General features: G+C 34.3%; 1 long non-coding RNA gene across 1 annotated transcript; it reads right to left on the bottom strand.

Annotated features, from left to right (window-relative positions):
* Nucleotides 1–264: 264 nt before the first annotated feature.
* Nucleotides 265–899, bottom strand: LOC147480036 (uncharacterized). The gene is made up of 2 exons (XR_015206850.1): nucleotides 626–899; nucleotides 265–472 (listed from the first exon to the last, which is right to left on the bottom strand). It is a non-coding gene; the product is annotated as an uncharacterized LOC147480036 (long non-coding RNA).
* Nucleotides 900–8,512: the final 7,613 nt, after the last annotated feature.

The raw sequence follows: 8,512 nt of genomic DNA, 5'->3' as shown, positions 1-8,512 counted from the left end.
TCCGCATAATATAGTACCTGAATGACAAAGGAAGTTCTACAGAAGATAGTTACTTGTGTTCAAGATCAGGTCTAGCCCTGTGCCAAAAGCTGGTTGGAGGTTGAGTTAAAATAAAAACGCTGTCGTCCATTTTCCTGCATCACTAGCAAAGTAATCTAAAACTTGTGTCAACCCAGAAAAAAAACATTTAAATAGCTGTTAATGATTTGGGCAGTAACACCAATAGCATGTAAGCTGCACCAGTGCTTGAGGTGCACCAAACTCTTTTCCAATGAACAACTTTACCCAACAGACGATTATTACAAAAGAAGCCTCTTCAAATAATCCATCCCAACATCACAATTATTACAAAAGAAACCACTTCAAATAATCTATCCCAACATCACAATTATTACAAAAGAAACCTCTTCAAAGAATCCCAATAGCCACACTTGGTATCAAACTTGAATGTTGAATGTCATCTCAAGTATCCCTGATACCAAATCAATATAGAATATGCTCAGTCATGTATATCTCAAGTTATAATACGCTTAAATTAACAATATACTTGGGATCTATAGAAGTATCTTTCTAAGTTCAATTTATTAATGAAACTACTCTACAAGAAAGACACATAAAAACACACCTGTTGTTGTGGGTAATTTCCATATCCAGGATAGGCTCCACCATAATCATACATGTTAGGATCTTGAGCGGGAGGGGCATATCTGTAGGATTCGTAACCTAGCTTGGTTGTATCCATAATACCCAACACCATTCCACTGGTTTGGGTATGGTTGTGGTTGTGTCCACCCATCTGACGTATCATGTAAATCCGTCAGATTAATATACATTCACACATATTGATAAACGGGAATAATGATTATAAACAAGCAAAGCAACAGTGAACCTGTTTGTTTGGAGGGATACACTTCCAAGAAAGTCTAATGCTTCGCCCTCCCAAAAGAGTTTCGTTTAACATAAGTGCTCTCCTCTGCACAAGCTAAGCGTCACCTCTGCACCTCTTTCCTACGACAAAAAAATGTGACCTTCTTTTAGCCGCATGAAGTTGGTTAAGAGTAATATGCATATACATTTTTTTTCAACTGAAATTGAAAAAATATTACATGGTCTGCTTTAATAAATCTATCGTGCCATTTTGAACCACCAAAAATCAGAGAATATAATTACCTTGCCTTCAAACTGATCTCTACCAACAAGCCACATATATGAAGAATTCTTCCAACCAAGCACCTTGGAAAACCCTCAACCAATTAAGTCTTTATGCTCATCTTCTTCAACCTACAATGATTAGCAACAACTCAACAATGAAAACTCATAGAAAAATCTTTGTTAATCCACAAGACCTTAACAAGATGAATAAAACTATTAGAACCCGAAGAAAACTATAAAACCATATAAGCATAACTGTCAATCTATTAGAACTCGAAGAAAACTAACTAACATTTTCTTTCAGCTAAACTCGAAAGAAATAATTAATCGTTGATTATTTGAACTACTAATGTAATTAATTAATGTTCTACCCTTCTAGTTAATAAAATCAGCTTTAATGACCGTGGTTTATATATCAATAACTTCTCCTAGTTTCTTGCCACCTTTGGTGAAAATAATATTAAGCCTCCCAAAACTTATACTACGTACTGCACTACTATTGCATCCTTCATAAACACTCACCTGAAAAGGAAAAATTAGGGAAGATGGGTCCTTGCAAGCATGTCTAGCGCCACAGGGAATGCCAACATCACAACACACTAAGCACTGCTGTGTTATGTGCTCAAAGATTTTGGTTAAGATGGTCTCTACCACGATCGGAAGTGCTGCAGTAAAGAGTAAATATAGGGGGAATCCGAAAAAGGCCATCCATACAAATAGATATATAAATGCATTCAAAACATGAAGAAAGCGAAACGTAGGGCTGATTTTATGAGATACATAGTCCTGATAAAAATTTCCTATCTGAGTATAATACTATTTAGCAATCGTAATGATTTGGATGCAATATAACCCAAGATTTGTAAAGAACTATATAATTCAACAGCCCAAATGAGGATCGTGTATTGCCAAAAAATTTACAATGATTTGTCATAAATTTTTTGACACAACGTAGCAACCAGACTGTAAGCGAAATGGGTGAACGATCATAGCTTTCTAGAAAAATTTATGACTTCAATATAAACTTATTAGTTTGACCTTATCAAGCACAAAAAATTGAAACAAAATTCAGCTAAAAACCAGGATTTAAAGACCACATACATAACTAAATATAAACACCAAACATAAGAAATCGAATAAAATACTTACACTGTGACTCAATGAGGTAAGCCTGGTTTTTGAGGGACTCATAGTCCATCCCCAGCTTAAAATTATGTTGATGGTGCTGCTGTTGCTGCTCCATTGTCCCATACTGAACTGGCACAACACTGTCACTTCCATCATTTTTAATTTGCTTCTGTTGAACAAAGAAGTTGTTCTACTATTGTTGCTGCTGATGATTGTACTGATCCTGGTATTGATTCTCAGTACATGAATTGTATTCCTCAAGATCCAAATACTCGTCTCCTCCACTAAACAACAAACCATTATTCTGGTTGTTGTTCTTACCAGGATTAAGTAACAACCAAGACAATGTTTCATCATCTTATTGTTCTTCCAACTCCTCATTGGCTTCTGTACCCAAGAGCTCGTCCTCCATATCGGCTATAGACCCTAATGGTCTATTGCGGTAATTAAAAAAAACTAAATTGTTGCTTCGCCGATGACAAGATCAGCTCTAATGACCCACAAGAAAGGGTGTTTGCTATTAGCTAGTCCCCAATCAATCTCAATAAGTTGTTCAGGAGTCATGACTGTGTGACTACCAAGAGCAATCAAACCTTGTGTGCCTCAACAATAATACTTTAATCAAAGAAAATGATATGAAAGAAAACAAAATATCTCAATGAAATTAACTAGACATGAGCTAAAATAGTAAGATGGTTAGAAATTGAGAGAAAGGCGATATACATACCTCAACCGATGAAGTCATCTTAAAGGAAAACCAAATTAAGAACGTTGGTCTCTTAAAGTTTCAAAATTTGGTAGTTAGAGTTTGAAAATCGAGCAGCAGTGAAAGGGAAATAACAAAACCCTAACATTGTGAAGAGAGAAGTAGCGGCTGTGAGAGAGAAAGAGAGGTTTTCTATTTCGACATACGAGCACGATTTCTTTTTTGTTTCCTCTTTTTGAAATTTCGAAGTTGTTTTGGTTTTTTGGATTTTTAACAACTTATCACACGGTTTTAAGCGTTAGAAATTAACTCTTGAAATTCATGGCGAATTTAAGTAACACTTAACAACATTCCCAACGTTTACAAAGCGTAGGCGACTTACCAATGGTAAATAACTGTTACAAAACAAAAAATGTGCGTGTTACAAATATCCTGTTATGGTGTAGTGGTATTGGTATTCACAATTCAATTAGAAAATAAAGTTTAAAATTGAAAAATCTTACTCGTTCGATCCAAAAACCTTTCAATGTTATAATTGATTAATATCAAACTCGTTTGCACGCGGCAATCAATCTCCGATTTTAGTTTAATGAAAGACTGTAGGGTTTAGAAGTGAGGGCGAGTTCCATTCTTAATTTTCTTCTTCGTATGTATTAGGTCTTATAAATTTATGGGTCGGACCTTGCTTATGGGGTTTAAGCCTTTTGGGTATTGGTGGCGGTTTTTTATTTTATATTTTTCGTTTAAGGGCGGCTAGTCTAGCAAACTATCGTCCACCCTGTTTCATTTATATTTAACCTAATTTTTTAGATGGATTTTTTTTCTAACTAATTAACTTAATTAAGAGGTATATTAATAATAATATTTCTGGAAGTCACATTATAAGTGATTTCGAAAACTTGGCAAATTCACTTTTAAAGTGAAGTTGAATATATAGATATTACATCACTTTATAAGTGACACGGTGAGGGACAACACCTTTAAAGTGATGTTGAATACATAGATATTACATCACTTTATAAGTGACACAACGAGTGAAGTAAAAAAATGTTACTACATCACTATCTCGACATCACTAATTAAAATAATGTTGTACAACTCTACTATATCGGCTTCTGAAATAAGTGATGTTAAAAAAAATTGTGATAATTATTACATCTCATGCTGAGAAAAGTGATGTCATAGTTTTCATATGACATCACTTTGCTAAAAGTGATCTAAAATTAGTGATGTCATATGTCATATTTGTTGTAGTGATGGCAAGCCTCTATGGTTATATAAATGGGAGGCTTGCACAAGTACTTAATTTAGATTGGACTGAATGGGTGAGGTGCTTGAAGAAGTATTGTATTGGAGGCCTATCTAGTAGGGTTGCAATTCACTCCCTGAAATACTATTACCTAAGACAGTATCACACTGTGATTCTGGTTTTTCCTTTTCTTTCTTTTACACTTTCACCTTTTGTAATTTCCCTCCCCTTTTTCCTATACTTAATCAAATTCTCAGCTCACTTAACAAAAAAATAAAAACTTAATTTAATTTTTAGGCTATGTCATCTCTATCTGCCAACAAACACTTGTGTTCAACAAACACTTCGAGTTAAAATACATGGTTTAGACTAGGTCATCTCTGTCGAACAAATAAAGAGTAGGATGCAAGTAGAGATTAAAAAACATACCTTTAAATGTTGGTTGTTTTTTCAAATTCGAGTTTTTATTTTGATATTGGCTTTGAAGAGATATGAGAGATGAGAGAGATGAGAGACACTTAGACACGTTGGGTATAAAATAACGAAACAAATGTATTGGGCTTCGCGCTCTATTTAAGGGATCCATAGGTCTTTTTCGTACGACTTATTTCCTAAAAACACTTTCCCCCCAAAAATTAACGGCATTCATGACGTAGTAAGTTGCAAGGACCAAAATATCGAATTCGGTGAACATCTCGATGTACTAAAAAATCGAGATATATCAGATATAATGGAAATATCGAAGATATCCATTTTTTTTGTTAACCAGTCAAAATTTTGTTTTGTATGTCGATATATCGAAAATATCATCAATATATCAGCCAAAGTCAACAATATTCTGTCAGTCAACAATTTATATTGGATATATCGGTCGATATATATCGTTATATCAAAAATTGTAAAATATATCGAAAAAAACATATTCAATATTCTGTTGAGATATATCAGATATTTCCATCTCGATGTACCCAAAAAACGAGATATCTCGGATATCTCGGCGATATTTTGGGCCTTGATAAGTTGCATCCCATAATATTTGATCCGATTTAAAAAACTAAATAGTTATAATATATATATATATATGTATAAAATATTGTATATAATCATAAACTAATAATATTAAACTATAATAACAAAATAATAGTAATAAGTGACAAGTATATATATTTATAGTGGTAAAACGAATTATTCAACGGGGCCATTATTCAAAGCAAATAAATTTTTAATTAATATTCATTTTCCAATCGTATATGTATTCGATATCCGATTCGGATATGATTTATAATATCCATCGGATTTGGATATCGGGATAATTTTTCCAATTCGGATTCGGATACAGGTTTATCCGAATCCCAACCTATCCGTTTGCACCCCTAACCAAGACAATCTACGACCACTATACTAAATTTACAAAGTACTATAAATGGACATGTTTCGAAACAAATGTATAGGACTAATCTTTATTTGAATAACCTTTTTATAGTACTAATTGAATAATCTTTTTATAGTTTAAATTTAGCGTGATCTACATTTTATATGCGGTTTCTATGTGTCTCACCTAGGGGTGACTTCGGATTTAATTAAAAGAAGGGCTTTTGGAAAAATTTCAAATTTATTTCGGATCGCATTATCCGATTCTGATCCATTTTGTTTTTTCGGATGGAGCAATTTCTATTCTGAATTTGAAAATTTTGGAAAATCAGCAAAAATAAGAAATATTCGAATATAATTAACCATAAAAATCGGAAATCATACATTGACAAGATACAAGCATGCCATCGGATATAGACTTTTTGATAATCATAACACAAATATCCCTGCCAAATACGGAAAAATATCAGATCGGATTTCACAAAACACGGATTATTGAAAATAATTAGAATCGTACTCTCGGTGTCTATCCATTGGCCTTCTAACTGGAATCTTAACTGAGAATGCTGTTCATAAATAGAATTAGAAGCCTAGCAAACTTATAAAGATAACCATTCTTTTTAATGATGTTTACCATATTAATGCCGAAAATGATTTCTATGGCTAGAAGATTCATTAAAATAAGCCCAATAAAATTTCTATGGCGGTATTGACAACCTATGAAATGGGACTAGCACCCTCTTTGGATGATATAGGTCACTACATAAGCTATTCAAGACACTACATAAGATGCGTCAAGACACTTTATAACATCCAAAAATGGGTGCTAGTCCTATTTTATGGGGTGCCAATACTGCCTCCCTTTATGACGTGTCATAAAAGTTGAGGGCATTGTTGAGGGGCATAATGAGGGTCGAGCTTAGAGCAGTCACTATTATGGGCCGCACTGTTATTATAGTAGTACTATAGCTGTATAGCATATCTAAAGGTAAGTTCAACCCTCTCATTGAGAATGGGCCTTCCCTGTGTAAATGGGCCATCCTATAGTTATTAGGGCTCCATTGTGTTTAAGCCAACCTCAGACCTAACATTGCCTGCACCTCACAACCTCAGATCTCATTTACTTTCGGTGTAGATCCATACAGTAGAGAGAGATGGTGCGAAGAATTCGGTAAAAACAAACCTTTGGTCCTGAAGGAAGAGCAGAAGAGGTTGCTAACTAATTAAGGTAGCGGCTATTTAGGAGAACAACGTGTCCGGATCTCTTCAAAATTCGGTAAAAATTTCATTTTTTATGGCAAGCTAAATTCACAATTGATTTCTTACCACTTTGCCAAACGAATTACCAATTTTGTAGCCATAAATTTCGTCCAAAACATTTTGTAAATGATATTTGAAGTGACTGTCCACATTTTGTTGAAAGTTCAACGTAATAATAGACTTCCCTGTTCAAGAAATGCATGAAACAAAGTATGATACGTATAATGGAATATATATGACACAATTGATGTTCTTGATGTGGTTACTGGCATATACTTATATAGTGATTTACTAGGCTTGTATAATGTATTGTTGATTCATATTGTTATCCGCATGGCACAAGAATGATATGACACCGTTGCACACTTTTTTTACAACGCTGGTTTATAACATAGAAATGACAGACAACAAACCATGAACAAATTAAACCAACTATTTAAAATATGTCCCAAATACTACTTTTGGCAACATTTGCTTAGATTTCAGAACTAAAATACGCGGTCAGTTTAGGTAGATTTTTTATAATGCAGAGAAAGGTATGCTATGTGGTCGTTTAGGTAGACAAATACATGGTCTCTGCAATCGGTCCAATTTAGGTAACCTAAAGGCAACATGATCAGTGTCACATGCTTTAGTTGTGGACTTCTCAATTTCACAATTGATATTATGAACGGTTGGGAAAAGGTTATTGGGTTTGGGGTGGTCGTACAAGCCCACCAATTTAGAAACGGACTGCTACCCAAACCAATAACTCTCTGCCACTCCTGGAGAACATCAATTGTTAATCACTCTTGAGAAGTCTACTAGTGAAGCCTTTGTCACTGTTCTCCCGTTTAAAATTCGGGTGCTCTCCACTCTGCAGACGGTTCCATGTTCCATGTGACCTACTAACAACCAAAAAGGTATGAAAATATTTGAAAAGAAGGTTATGATAGAGTTGGCTATACTGTGCTTGTTTTGTTACAGTGGTTTTTCTTCTCAAATTGAAAAAACTTTCAATTTGAGAGGATAGATCATTATAACAAAACATCTACTGGAGAGCTAACTCTATTATGTCCAACTTTTCAATTATTTCCTTACGTTTTAGGTTAAGTTTAGGGAAAAGATTGATGATAGAGAAAAACAGTGAAAATGGTGAAGAATGCAGAGAGAGAGAGAGAGAGAGAGAGAGAGAGAGAGAGAGAGAGAGAGAGAGAGAGAGAGAGAGAGAGCTTAATTGTTTGAGATGTTTATCTTTGTACTTTTCATTATTATTTTGTTTAATTATTATTATTATTATTATTAGAGTAGTGAATGAATGTCCTATGACACTTCACTGTCACCCAACTATATAAAATCCTTCATACTCAAACTTCATTCTACACAACTTTTTCAGTAGCATTACATTCTATTTCTCTAAATATTATGGCAAAGTTCTGCTACGCGGTCATTAGAGGGTGGCAACCAGGTATATACAGTCACTGGAGTAGCTGCAGGAACCAGGTAACTGAAATTCTCTCCCTCCAATGTTTTTCAAACCAGATTCTCATAATTCCGTTTACTTTCTAAATCCCTTAGTACACGGGACTGTGAACCATTTCGTCAACAGGTACACAAATTTGCTGGCCAAGACTTCATTGGATGTAATTATATCGAAAAGGAGGAGT

The sequence above is a fragment of the Coptis chinensis genome, chromosome 8, assembly GCF_015680905.1.
Source record: "Coptis chinensis isolate HL-2020 chromosome 8, ASM1568090v1, whole genome shotgun sequence".
NCBI classification, from domain to species: Eukaryota; Viridiplantae; Streptophyta; class Magnoliopsida; order Ranunculales; family Ranunculaceae; genus Coptis; species Coptis chinensis.
Note: the sequence above shows the minus strand (reverse complement) of the source record. Positions and strands in the feature narration are given on the sequence as shown.